General features: G+C 47.2%; 1 long non-coding RNA gene across 2 annotated transcripts in view; it reads left to right on the top strand.

Annotated features, from left to right (window-relative positions):
• Positions 1-1,337, top strand: part of LOC115091531 — a 35,937-nt gene extending 34,600 nt beyond the window's left edge. For both annotated transcript variants that reach the window (XR_003856755.1, XR_003856754.1), the window contains exon 3: positions 1,086-1,337. This is a non-coding gene — a long non-coding RNA (uncharacterized LOC115091531). The remainder of the gene's footprint in view (positions 1-1,085) is intronic.
• Positions 1,338-13,788: the final 12,451 nt, after the last annotated feature.

Raw genomic sequence — 13,788 nt, 5'->3', positions numbered from 1 at the left:
AATTTTCTTCAATTTGTTTTAAATGAACTACTAGCTAACTTCATGGAGTACCCCCTGGTCCTTCTATTATCTGAAAGAGTAAATAACTGATTTACATTAACTTGTTGAAGTCCTTTCATGATTTTGTAGACTTCTATCATATCCCCCTTCAGTCATCTCTTCTCCAAATTGAACAGCTCCAACTTCTTTAGCCTTTCCTCATAGGGCAGCTGTTCCATGCTCCTTATCATTTTGGTCACCCTTCTCTACACTTTCTCCAGTGCAGCTATATCCTTTTGAGATGAAGTGACCAGAACGGCACACAGTATTTAAGGTGCGGTCTCACTATGGAGCGATACAGAGGCATTATGGCATCCACTATTTTATTTTCCATTCCCTTCTTAATAATTCCTAACATTCTGTTTGCTTTTTTGATCACCACAGCACACTGGGCTGACAATTTCATACAACAGGGGAGACAATGGGCACCCCTGCCATATACCCCTACTCAAAGAAAAAGTATTGGAGAAAACTCCATTTGCCATGATCTGCACATAAAAATCTGTGTAAAAGAGCCATATCTAATTTAGGAAGGTGTTTCCAAAATTATACAGTCTTAATATCCATCACATAAAAGGCCATTCAATGCAAAATTCTTTTCTGCATCCAAACTAACAAGGAAATTATCTCCCTGTTTGTTATGACTTCCTTGGACAGCCACCAAGGCCTTTAGCAGATCTGCAGAAGAATGCATTCTGGTGATAAAACCAGTTTGATTTGGTACACTTAATGATTGGACATATTGGTTTATTCAGTTGGCAAGGATGGCAGTTAAAATCTTGATATCCTGATTAAGTAAGGATATTGGTCTGCATGATTAAAGAAACATTATATCCTTACCTGGTTTTGGTAATAGCACCACTGTGGCAAGATTTCATCCCATCTCAAAATGACCACCCTCTTTAGCTGCTAAAAACATTTCTTTCAAGTTAATAACAATTTTGTCTCCCCTTGTTTATAAAATTCTCTACTGAACCCATTCAGCCCAGGATATATTCCCTGTTGTAATTTGCTAATAACCCTCCTAATTGCATCTTCCTTAACAGGCTCTTCTAAGGTGTCCCTACTATGTTGATTCAACTGAGGAAAACAAAGATCTTGAAATAACTTCCACTGAGAATCCACTGAGGAATCTTCACTCATATGGAACTATTGATGGAAATCCTGAAATGCAGCTAATGTTGAGGGTGTGTCTTGATGAATAGCATCCCAATAGGGCAGCCTGTGTACCATTTTTTTTATTTAACATTTTTTATTAAATTTGCAAGTAATTTGCTGGACTTAATTACTCCATTGGAAAAGCCTGTAAAAGCCTGTTTTGGAATTAGAGAAGATATTGCTTAACTTATAGCTCAATAAATCATCTAACTCCTTTCGGGTATCACTAATCTTTTGTTTGAAACTAGGGTCAAATGTTACAGTATGTGACCATCTAAGCTGAGTCAACACTTTAGAAAGTTCTAAGATTCTACTAGAATGCTCTCACAGTTGCGTAGTCTGATAGGCAATAATATGCCTATCTAGCATTTCAGAATGTGAGAACATTAAGATCTTCATCTAAATTAAATTGTGTAAATTCCTTCCATTATTGTTTCAGAAATTTCAAAAATTCTTTTCAAAGTAAATTGCCACTGACATTCTCCAACTTGGAGGGTTCCCTCCCCTACTTATGAATGATAGTTGTAATTTGAGCAAAGAATGTTCTGAGAAGGGGACCTTCAGTATGTCACAGTTTTGTATTTTATCAAATCATAGCTCTGGAACCAATATACAGTATACCTGGGTATATACATCATGTACTTGGGAATAAAAAGTATATTCTTTATCATCTAAATGCTTTAGGTACCATACATCTATTAACCAGAGCTCCTGACTAGGAAACCCAATTCTAATATCTGCCTGATTTTTCTTTGGTGTCTTTGGAGGTGAACAATCTATTAAAGGGTTGTCAGTTATATTAAATTCTCCCCCAAGCAAAGGAACATATTCTTGTAAAGAAACTAATTTTGAAACAATAGTATTGAAAAAATTTGGGAGTACTGATTTGGTGCATATATACTAGCCAACAGCACTTTAACACCAACAAAAGAACCCATCACTATTATAGAACATCATGACAGGTCTTTAAATTGACGCTCTAACTCAAAGAATGACTGTTTTTGAGCTAAGATTGCAGCATCCCGTTGGTGAGATGAAAAAATACCTGCCCCACCCATTCTCTCCTTAATTTTACATGCTCAATATCAACAAGATGTGTTTCTTGCAAAATGGTAATATCAGTTTTATTCCATTTCAGCTCCATCAAGAATGTTTTGCATTTGATGGGTGAATGTAACCCATCCACATTAAGGGAGCATACCGTTAGATTAGCCAAATGATGAAAGCATTAAAGATAAGAACATAAGAACATAAGAAATTGCCATGCTGGGTCAGACCAAGGGTCCATCAAGCCCAGCATCCTGTTTCCAACAGAGGCCAAAACCAGGCCACAAGAACCTGGCAATTACCCAAACACTAAGAAGATCCCATGCTACTGATGCAATTAATAGCAGTGGCTATTGCCTAAGTAAAATTGATTAATAGCCATTAATGTACTTCTCTAATAATTATCTCTAATAACAATCCAAGTGCCATACAGAGGGAACCCCCAAGCCTGGTTTCCCTCTCCTAATTCACAACACCATACAGTACAACTAACATATGAATAAAGCAAGTGGGTTGCAAGAACGCCATTTAATACATACATCAAACATACCATACATACATAGCAAATTTTTCTTAACCTTTCACAGTTTGTACTATCATCCATTCACTCCTTCTCACAAATGTACCTTTCAATTCCCTAAACCAAAAACTTCAGAAACACAAAAGACAACAGTTCTACCTCCACAGTGTGAATGGAGTTGCCATTCACTTCAGCATCAAGGTTTTCCTTCTCTCTGAACTGCAAATCTATGACTCATTCACATCCTGGGATCTCCTGAAAGTGTTGCGCTGCAGGTGGACCCTTGGCCCGGTGCAGGATTGGTATGGCCCTCCAGTCAGACCCGGAGAGCGCTGCCACCAGGAGGCGGAGCACAGGAGGAGACAGAGGCTAGCTGGAGCTTCACCAATAGCAACCCGAGGTTCCCTCAGGTTGAGCCCTTGGTTACCTGGGCCACCTGGTCTTAGGTGAAAGTGTAGAGGCATGCCCACCATGAACAAGGGTGCGCAGTCGAGGTCCAAACCAGAATGTCTGGTGGTCACAGGAGGCCAGAACAGAGAGTCCAAATGAATAGCGAGAATCAAGGCCAGAGTAGTGGATCAAAATGGTCAGCCAAAACAGGGGTCAGTACCTGTATTCAATCCGGAAGTATTCAGTGTCCAGGCAGAGGTCGGTTCCAGGCAGCAGTCAAGAATGGTCAGTGTTCAGGCAGAGGTCGGTTACATGCAGTGGTCAAGAATGGTCAGTGTTCACGCAGAGGTCAGTTCCAGGCAGCAATCAACAATAGTCAGGAGCAAGCAATGGTCAGTACCGTGAGATCAGTCCGGAACGTACTACCAGGGATGGAGAGACGAAGGAACAGGAGGCGCTGGAACAGGAGATACAGGAGAAGCTGGAACAGAAGACACAGGAACAGGAGACGCTGGAACAAGAGACACTGGACCAGGAAAAGCTGGAAGGCAAACTAGTCACACCGGAGTGTATGACCCGATTGCCAAGGCAATGAGCTAAGGGCTGCAGTGAGGTTAAATACTAGGGATGTGAATCGTGTTTCTGATGATTGAAAATATCGTACGATATTTTCAAAGTCGTCAGAAATCGGGGGCTCCCCAAAACTGATAGGAAAGCCCCACGAAATTGTTCGTGGGGTTCTCTTATCGTTTTGGGGGAGGGTGGGAAAAACGGCAAACAAAAACAACCCCTAAACCCACCCCGACCCTTTAAAACGGAACCCATAGCTTCCCCCACCCTCCTGACCCCCCCCCCCCCCAAACTATTTACAAGTACCTGGTGGTCCAGTGGGAGTCTCGGGAGCAATCTCCCGCTCTCGGGCCGTCGGCTGCCACTAATAAAAATGGTGCTGATGGCCCTTTGCCCTTACCATGTGACAGGGTATCCGTGGCATTGGCCGGCCCCTGTCACATGGTAGGAATAATGGATGGCCGGCGCCATCTTTAAAAATGGCGCGGGCCATCCAGTGCTCCTACCATGTGATAGGGGCCTGCCAATGGCACGGATACCCTGTCACATGGTAAGGGCAAGGGCCATCGGTGCCATTTTTATTAGTGGCAGCCGACGGCCCGAGAGCGGGAGATCGCTCCCGGGACTCCCACTGGACCACCAGGTACTTGTAAAATGTTTGGGGGGGGGGGGTCGGGAGGGTGGGGGAAGCTAAGGGATCCGTTTTAAAGGGTCGGGGTGTGTTTTTTGTTTAGCAGCTCGGGCGCAGCCAATAAAAAAAAACCCGATCGGGCTGCACGAAAAAAAAATCACGATGTGAATCGGAACCGGAATCGGAACCGATTCCGGTTCTGATTCACATCTCTATTAAATACCCAGCTTAAGTAATGTCAGACTCGGGTTCCACCCGAGGTTTTCCTGCGCTTGACCCTTTAACTCTGGGAGAGCTCCGCATGCGCTAGGGGGCAGGGCTGATGCCAAGGAGGATGCCAAGCCCCGGTGCGAGGATAGCTGCGATGAGGAAGGCAGTGAGAGAGCCGGGGATGCCCGTGGAGGCCGCAGCCGAGCAGTGCAGGGACTCAAGGCGAAGCTGGTAGACGGTCGAACTAAGTGAGCAGGACCGGCCGTGGAGTGGACACGGCCGGGAAGTGCAACAGTACCCCCCTTCTAGGCCTCTCCCTTACCAGCCTTGGTTTTTCAGGATGAGTCCTATGGAACTCCGTGAGGAGGCTCTTGTCGTATATGTGGTGGGAGTGCTCCCAGGAGTTCTCTTCTGGACCGAAGCCCTCCCATGATAAGAGGTACTCCCAATCTCCTTGTCTTCGCCTGATGTCCAACACTTCCTTAACTTGGAGGACGTCCTCGGGTTTAGCCGAGACCTGTGAAGGAGCGGGAGGCCTGCGAGAAGGCCAGTTCAAGACTAGAGGCTTCAACAGGGAAACATGAAAAGTATTGTGGATTCCCATAGAGGTAGGCAGTCGTAACTGGTAAGTGACTGCTCCAATCCTGCAGATGATTAGGAATGGCCCAATGAACCAGGGAGCCAAGCGCTAAGAAGGCAGATGTAACTTGATGTGTTTTTTACTAAGCCACACCTTCTGACCAAGTTGGAATAGAGGCGCCATGTGATAGGGATGTGAATCGTTTTTTGATGATTTAAAAAAATCGTCAGATAATTTTTAAATCGTCAAAAATCGTTAGAGTTGTGATACAATAGAAATTCCACCGATTTATCGTGAAAAATCGTAAATCGGGGGAGGAGGGAGGGCGGGAAAACTGGCACACCAAAACAACCCCTAAACCCACCCCGACCCTTTAAAACAAATCCCCCACCCTCCCGAACCCCCCCCCAAAATGTTTTAAATTACGACGGTCGGCCCCTGTGACATTGTGAGGGCAAAGGTAGCGCCGGCGCCATTTTGAATACTGGCAATACGGCCCGAGTGCAGGAGGTCGCTACCGGACCCCTGCTGGACTTTTGGCAAGTCTTGTGGGGGTCAGGAGGCCCTCCCAAGCTGGCCAAAAGTCCCTGGGGGTCCAGCAGGGGTCCGGGAACGATCTCCTGCACTCGGGCCGTATTGCCAATATTCAAAATGGCGCCGGCGCTACCTTTGCCCTGTCACATGGTAAGGGCAAAGGGCCATCGGTGCCATTTTTTTTAGCGCAGCTGATGGCCTGGGAACGGGAGATTGCTGCCCACGGCCCCCCTGGACCACCAGGTATGTGTAAAAAGTTTGGGGGGGGGTCGGGAGAGTGGGAGAGGCTAAGGGGGTAATTTTAAAGGGTCGGGTGGGGTTTTTTTTATCTGGCCATCGGCGCCATTTATATTAGTGGCAGCCAAAATGGCGCCGATGGCCCGAGAGCAGGAGATCGCGCCGGGACCCCCCCCCCCCCCCCCACTGGACCACCAGGTAAAATTAGTGATGAGAATTGGAATCGGAACCGATCCCAATTCACATCTCTAACGATCAGATTCCCCCCCCCCCCCTCCCGCCCATCCCAGCCGAACCCGATCGTTAAAACGATCGGGCACACGATTCACATCCCTTCCATGCGATGATGGGTATCCGCAACGCATTTGGCTTTCTTGGCTGCCTGCTCCAGTCTGTCCTTGACCTGATTCCAGAGGTGGCAAATTGTCTGGGCCATGGATTGGGCTGCAGGTGAGGGTCCGGAGAGAGGTACTGGAAGGGGCAGGTGTGGCTGGCGTCCGAAGACCATGGAGAAGGGAGATACATCGGTGGCAGAGGTGAGATGAGTATTCTGGGACAACTCGGCCCAGGGCAAGAGATCGGCCCAGTTGCCCTGCTGATCATTCATGTAGGATCTCAGGAAGGTTTTTAATGAATGGTTCGTCCTCTCAGCTTGGCCGTTTGCTTGAGGGTGATAGGCTGAGGTCAAGGTCAGAGTGCTGTCAAACTTTATGACAGAGACTTCTAATACTTGGCTGCAAATTGTTGTCCACGATCGGAAATGATCTCCTTGGGTAGGCCATGTAATCTGAATAAGTGATGCAGGAAGAGCTTTGCCAACTTGGGAGCTGAAGGAAGACTTTGGAGTGGGATGAAATGAGCCATCTTTGAAAAGCAGTCGATGATGACCCAGATGACCGTGTGGCCCTTTGATGGGGGCAGGTCGACGATGAAGATGGTGGAGATGCTGGACCAGGGTTGAATGGGAGCCGGAAGAGGCTGGAGGACTCCCCAAGGATGGCCTGGAATGCTTCTGCTGCGCACAGATAGGGCAGGAATCAACATAACTGTGGGAATCCTTGACCATGTTGGGCCACCAGTAATGTCTTCTCAACATTTCTAAAATGTGAGCTCGAACGGGATGGCCAGCCAACTTTGAGTCATGGGCCCAGAGGAGGGCGCATTCTCGGAGATGGCGTGGAACCACCGTATTCCCAGCTGGCACCGTGTGGGTAACCTCGAGGTTTATACAGGCTGGGTCAATGATGTGCTTGGGGGTTTCAGGCTTATCTTCAGGTTCAAGAGAGCGAGAAAGAGCATCCGCTCAGGTGTTTTTGGCAGCAGGGCGATAGCAGAGCTCAAAATGAAAGCACTCGAAAAACAGCACCCAGTGGGTCTGTCTGGGATTCGAGCCTCCTTCAGGTGTTCAAGGTTTTTATGATCTGTGAAGATTGTAAATTTATGTTGGGCTCCTTCCAGCCAGGGATGCCACTCTTGAAGAGCTAATTTGACGGCTAAGAGCTCATGCTCTCCAATGATGTAGTTTTGCTCTGCTAGCGAGAATTTGTGAGAGTAGAAGGAGCAGGGTATGAGGATCCCCTTGGGAGAATATTGGCTCAGGACCGCCCCTGCCCCAATGGCGGAGGCATATACCTCAACAAAGAAGGGGCAGTTAGGATCTGGGTGACATAGACAAGATCCGGTGCAGAAGGCCTCTTTCAAGGCGTAGAAAGTAGATTGAGCCTTGGGGCTCCAGATTTGGAGGTTACTACCTTTCCTAGTCATGGCTGTGAGTGGAGTTGCGAGCGTGGAGTAGTTAGCGATGAAGTTCCTGTAATAGTTTGTAAATCCAAGGAATCTCTGTAGGGCGCGGAGACCTTCTGGCTGGGTCCAGTCTCAAATCTCCTGGAGTTTCTCAGGATCCATTGGATCCTGAGAAACTCCAGGATCCTGAGAAACAATTGGAGATAATGTAACCCAGGAAGGGAAGACATGTTTGCTCGAAGATACACTTCTCTAACTTGGCATAGAAATGATTGTTTCTAAGGCGTTGGAAGACTATCTAGACGGGTGAACAGTTGGACTTCAGGTCCTTAGAAAAGATCAGTATATCATCTAGATATACCACGACGAACGAATAGAGTAGAACCCGGAAGATCTCATTCATCAAGCGCTGAAAAAACACAGGGGCGTTACGAAGTCTGAATGGCATTACTATGTACTCGTAATGACCATCCCTAGTATTGAAAGCGGTCTTCCAGATATCTGAGGGGCATACAATCTGCTGTATTCGCAGCAGATTGTATGCCCCTCAGAGATCTAGCTTAGTATATATCTGGGCTCCTTGGAGGCGATCAAAGAGTTCGCCAATGAGTGGCAGAGGATAACAATCCTTCCAGGTCACGGCATTTAGCCCATGATAGTCAATGTGATAGTCAATGCACGGATGTAAACTGCCATCCTTCTTTTTCACGAAGAAGAATCCGGTTGCAGCCGGGGAGTCAGAGGGTCTGATGAAACCTTTATTCAGGTTCTCCTTAATATACTCAGACATTGCCTGAGTCTCAGGTAGCGAAAGTGGGTAGGTTCTGCCATTGGGAGGCATAGTACCTGGCAGGAGTTCAATAGGGCAATTGTATTTACATACTGGAGGCAGGATATCTACCTTTTGTTTGGAGAATACATTTTGAAAGTCTGAGTATGGCTCCAGTAACCTGGTAAGGGTTGTGGACTTCAGGACAGTGAGCGTGGATGTCACCTGGTGCAGACAATGACTCTGGCACTGGGGTCCCCACTGAATCAGCTGCAGGGATTGCTAGTTGAATTGGGGTCCATGGACCTGGAGCCAAGGAAGTCCTAGGATCATCGGGTGCGTAGAACGCTTTAAAACGTACAGAGAGATCTCCTCTTCATGGATAGTTCCTACTGAGAAGTGAAAGACCACGGTGCGATGAGTGATGTGTCAGGAAGGTGTTCTCCCTGGATGGATGCATTGTGAAGAGGAATCTCCAGAAGCTGAAGAGGAATCTGGAGTAAGGAGACAATGTCGTCCAGGATGAAATTACCACTTGCGACAGTATCCACAAGTGCGGTTGTGGCAAAGGAACATGTCTCCATGGAAAGGGACACCGGAAGCAGCAATTGAGGGCCAGTAACAGTGGCGCCCAAGCTCAGGACCCTGCTGGGCTCAGGCTCTGCAGTTTCCTGGACGTACAGGGCAGGATTGTCGAAAGTGTCCAGAACAGACAAAGGCCTTCCTTCTTGCGATGAAGACGCTCCTCCAGAGACAGGCATCCACGATTAATCTGCATCGGCACCTCAGATGGTAGAGGAGGTGCCAGTAAGGCCTTCAAATGGGGACTGGTAGCACAGATTGGACATGAGGCCAGAGACCGGGAGACCTTTACCTCCTGGTGTCGCTGATGTAGGTGATGGTCAATCTTGCCAACCAGGGAAATCAAGTCATCCAGTGATATGGGAATCTTGCGAGCAGCCAGCTTGTCCTTGAGGGTAGGAGACAAGCCGTCCAGATAGATTGACCTAAGGCAGTCCTCTTGCCACCCCATTTCCGTGGCTAGTGTCCTAAATTCCACTGTGAACTCGGTGAGCGAGTGCGAGCCTTGACGGAGCTAAAGTATCTGATGACCCGCAACCGTCTGACGACCAGGGTCTTCAAAGGTCCGCTTGAAGAGGGTCATGAAGTAGGAGAGATGGCATAGAACCTCAACTGAATGCTCCCAGAGCGAGGAAGCCCATGCCAAGGCCTTCCCTCCAAGGCATGAGAGGATGAAGGTAATCTTGGTAATCTCACTTGGAAACAATGCAGGCTGCAGTGCAAATTGCATAAAGCACTGATTGATGAAGCCTCGGCAGAGGCGTAGATCCCCATTGAAACGAGGTGGAGCTGGAAGGGCTAAAGATGCCCATGGAAGCGGGATTTGAGCCCAACCCTCCTGAAATGGCCATGACAACATCTTGAAGCTGAGACCGTAGTCTCTCCACAGATGAAGTCAATGCGTCAATGGTTAGCTGTTGTTCTCGGACATGTGCGGCTAGGCCAGGAATGGCCTGCAAGGCAGGAGACTCCGCCTAGTCCATAGCCTTGGCAAACTGTTGCGCTGGAGGTGGACCCTTGGCCCAGTACAGAATTGGTACGGCCCTCCGGTTGGACCCAGAGAGCACCTGCCACCAGGAGGCAGAGCACAGGAGGAGACAGAGGCTAGCTGGAGCTTCACCAATAGCAACCTGGGGTTTACTCAGGTTGAGCCCTTCCTCTCCAGGATCTCCTGGAGAGGAAGCGTAGAGGCGTGCCCACCACGAACAAGGGTGTGTAGTCGAGGTCCAAACCAGAATGTCTAGTGGTCACAGGAGGCCAGAACAGAGAGTTCGAATGAATAGCGAGAATCAAGGCCAGAGTAGTGGATCAGAATGGTCAGCTGAAGCAGGGGTCAGTACCTGTAGTCAATCCAGAAGTAGTCAGTGTCCAGGCAGAGGTCGGTTCCAAGCAGTGGTCAAGAATAATCAGTGTTCAGGCAGAGGTCGTTTCCAGGCAGCGGTCCAAGAATGGTCAGTGTTCAGGCAGAGGTCAGTTTCAGGCAGCAGTCAAGAATAGTCATAAGCAAGCAATGGTCAGTGTATGACCCGATTGCCAAGGCAATAAGCTAAGGGCTGCAGTGAGGTTAAATACCCTGCTCGTGATGTCAGACTCGGGCGCTGCCCGAGGTTTTCCCGCACTTGGCCCTTTAACTGTGGGAGAGTTCCACATGTGTGCATGCTAGGGGGTGGGGCCGACGCCGAGGAGGACGCTGAGCACTGGCGCAAGGACAGCTGCGACGAGGAAGGCCGCGAGGGAGCTGGGGATGCCCGTGGAGGCTGCAGCCGAGCAGTGCAGGGATTCAAGGTGGAGCTGGTAGACGTTCGGGCCAGGTGAGCAAGACCGGCTGTGACTGGGATGCGCAACAGAAAGCAGCAGTATTTTGAATCATTGGAAGATCTTGCTGCACAAATTTGATATAGTCTGTCACAATATAACTCCATCAGGGCACAAAAAAAAATAATTTCACAGTCAAGCACAAAACACATTAAAAAGATACCCCAAACAGCCAAGTATCAACCAAAAAAAACAAGGAACTTGTTGCTTCCTAATATTTTAACTGGTATTTACACGATTGTAAACTTTACCAACAAAAGTTATTTGCAGCAGCAAACGTGAGTAATTCTTAATGACATCTCAAAATTTTGTAAAGATTGATCGCACAGCCAATATTATCAATTCCTGAAGATGAATGATGCGCCTGAATTTTATTCTTTGTTATCCAAGTGTGCCATAAAAGACTTTGCTTCCAGACTCAAGGAGAAAATCTTGGTTTTTCCATTGTGAAATACTTTTAGTTTAGCCGGAAATTGTAGTGAAAACTTGACACCTCTGCAATATGATTGGATGCAGTATGATATAAACCCTTTATGGCATGCAAGCACTTTCGCAGAAAAATCAGCAAAGATCAGGAACTGGTTATTTTCATATTTCAGCTCTTCTACTTTGCAGTAGGCCATAAAAATCTTGATTTTATCAGAATAATTCAAATATTTAACAATGACTTGACAGGGCCTATTCGATTCTGCACATTCTGCTCCCAAACGATGCGCATGCTCTGCAAAGATGGCTCGTTCAGTGATACTGATGTTAAGTGCACCAGCCAACCAGCTTTCACAGTATTTAATTAGCGCCTCACCTTGCAAAGTTTTGGGCACTCCCAATATGCGCAAGTTGTTACACCTGCTGCGGTTTTCAAGCTTGTCCAATTTATCTTCTATATTTTTATTGCATTCCTGCAGTTCAACAACAGTGTGATCTAGCGAGGTTAAATGCTCATTATGATCAGAGACCGTGGTGTTTAATCCTACCATCATTTGTTATAGCTCTCCACCTTGTCTTTCAATTAATCAACAGGTGACTGCAACTTGTCAGTAACAGCAGCAGTAAACGTTCATGTTAATCATTTAAGTGCCGTCTCAGTCAGGTCTTCCACGGGCCCTGTTTCCGGAGCCATCTTGTCTTCGCTAGAAGGAATGTTATCGGTCCCCATCTGCTTTGGACACCCCGACATCTCATTTGATATTTAAAATACGAAATTGCCCATCTAATTAGAATATGATCAGACTAAATGTCTTTTAATCACTCACTTTGCTTGTACAGGATTTGTAAATTAGCCAATGATTCCTCGGGAGCGTGTCTTAGAGGCGACTGCACATCTTGACATCATCACTCCACCTCGCGCATATATTTTACATACAAAAATTAAATAGGACTTGCTTGCAAAAAAACAAAAGAGATTTACGTGCAGAAGACGATATATTTTAAAACATGAATGCGTAATTGAAATTATCAGTTTTCTGATTCTCCACCAGTTCATCCAGACCTTCACCAGTTCACCCAGTTCTGAGACATGCACTCAGAGGTCACTAAACACATATTGTGATATCTAAAAGAAACTTATAGATAAATGAAAACACAATTTTGTAAAAGGAGCTATCAAGAAATAAATCACCTATGTCAATTGAGCTAGATCATTAATTGGATACACATTGGAAAGATACAACAAAGGACAGTACTCAACAAATGTTTACCTTTATCTTTTTGAAGATAATCTGCATAGAAATCAAATCAACAAACACTACCGCACCCTTTACTGTACATGTTAGAACAAAAATTAGGAACTCGCAGTATGACTGATTAACAAAAAAGTAGAATACAAAATAACCATATAATGCAATAGAAAATCCTCCAATTAATAACCAGATCTTCTGACCATTATAATAGGCACTCTCAGCACAAAGCCTTCATTTTCCTTCTAAATAATCGTCTGTTCAAGTCTATGTAAAATTCACTCAACAAATACTTCTTTAAAAAGTTTCTGCAAATTGAATATAGTCACTTATCTGGCTTTTGTTGTCGCTCTCTCCCCCTCTTATTTGGAATCCATAATATATCTTCTTTATATTTTTTAAACTGCACCCCAACACAGTCTGTGTTTCAAAATTGATCTGCATCAGAGGATGTAAAAGCTTCCAAGTTTATGATACGTCTTCCAAAAAAATTCTTTGCAAGATCATTTCTCTAAAGAAAACACTGAGGGGCGGATTTTAAAAGCCCTGCTCGCGTAAATCCGCCCGGATTTACGCGAGCAGGGCCTTGCGCACCGGCGCGCCTATTTTCCATAGGCCTGCCGGCGCGCGCAGAGCCCCGGGACTCGCGTAAGTCCCGGGGTTTTTCGAGGGGGGCGTGTCGGGGCGTGTCGGGGGCGGGGCCGATCGGCGTGGCGTTTTGGGGGCGGGACGTGGGATACGCATAAGATACGTTTTGGGGGCGGGATGTGGGATACGCATAAGATACGCGTGCAACCCCCGAAAACCTCCCCCTGCCTCCCCCTGCGCGTGCAGAGCCTATCTTGCATAGGCTCGGCGGCGCGCGCAAACCCCGAGATGCACGTATGTCCCAGGGATTCGAAAAATGGGCAGTCCAGGGGCGGGGTGTGGGCGGGGTCATGGTCTGGGGCGTGTCCGGGGGCGTAGCTGCGGTCCAGGGGCATGGCCGAGTGCCCCAACACAGCGGCCTATGTCGGGGCCTGGCCAGCCACCGCACGCAAGTTACGCCTGCCTTGGGCATGCGTAACTTTCTCAACAAAGGTGGGGGGGATTTAGTTAAGGCTGGGGGGTGGGTTAGTAGGGGAAGGGAGGGGAAGGTGGGGGGACCGGAAAAAAAGTTCCCTCCGAGGCCACTCTGATTTCGGAGTGGCCTCGGAGGGAATGGAGGCAGGTTGCTCGGCTCAGCGCGCGCAGGTTGCACAATTGTGCATCCCCCTGCCTGCGCCGACCCTGGATTTTATAACATGC

Source organism: Rhinatrema bivittatum, chromosome 5 (assembly GCF_901001135.1).
Source record: "Rhinatrema bivittatum chromosome 5, aRhiBiv1.1, whole genome shotgun sequence".
Lineage (NCBI taxonomy): Eukaryota > Metazoa > Chordata > Amphibia > Gymnophiona > Rhinatrematidae > Rhinatrema > Rhinatrema bivittatum.
The sequence above is the reverse complement of the archived record's forward strand: the minus strand, read 5'-3'. Positions and strand labels throughout refer to the sequence as shown.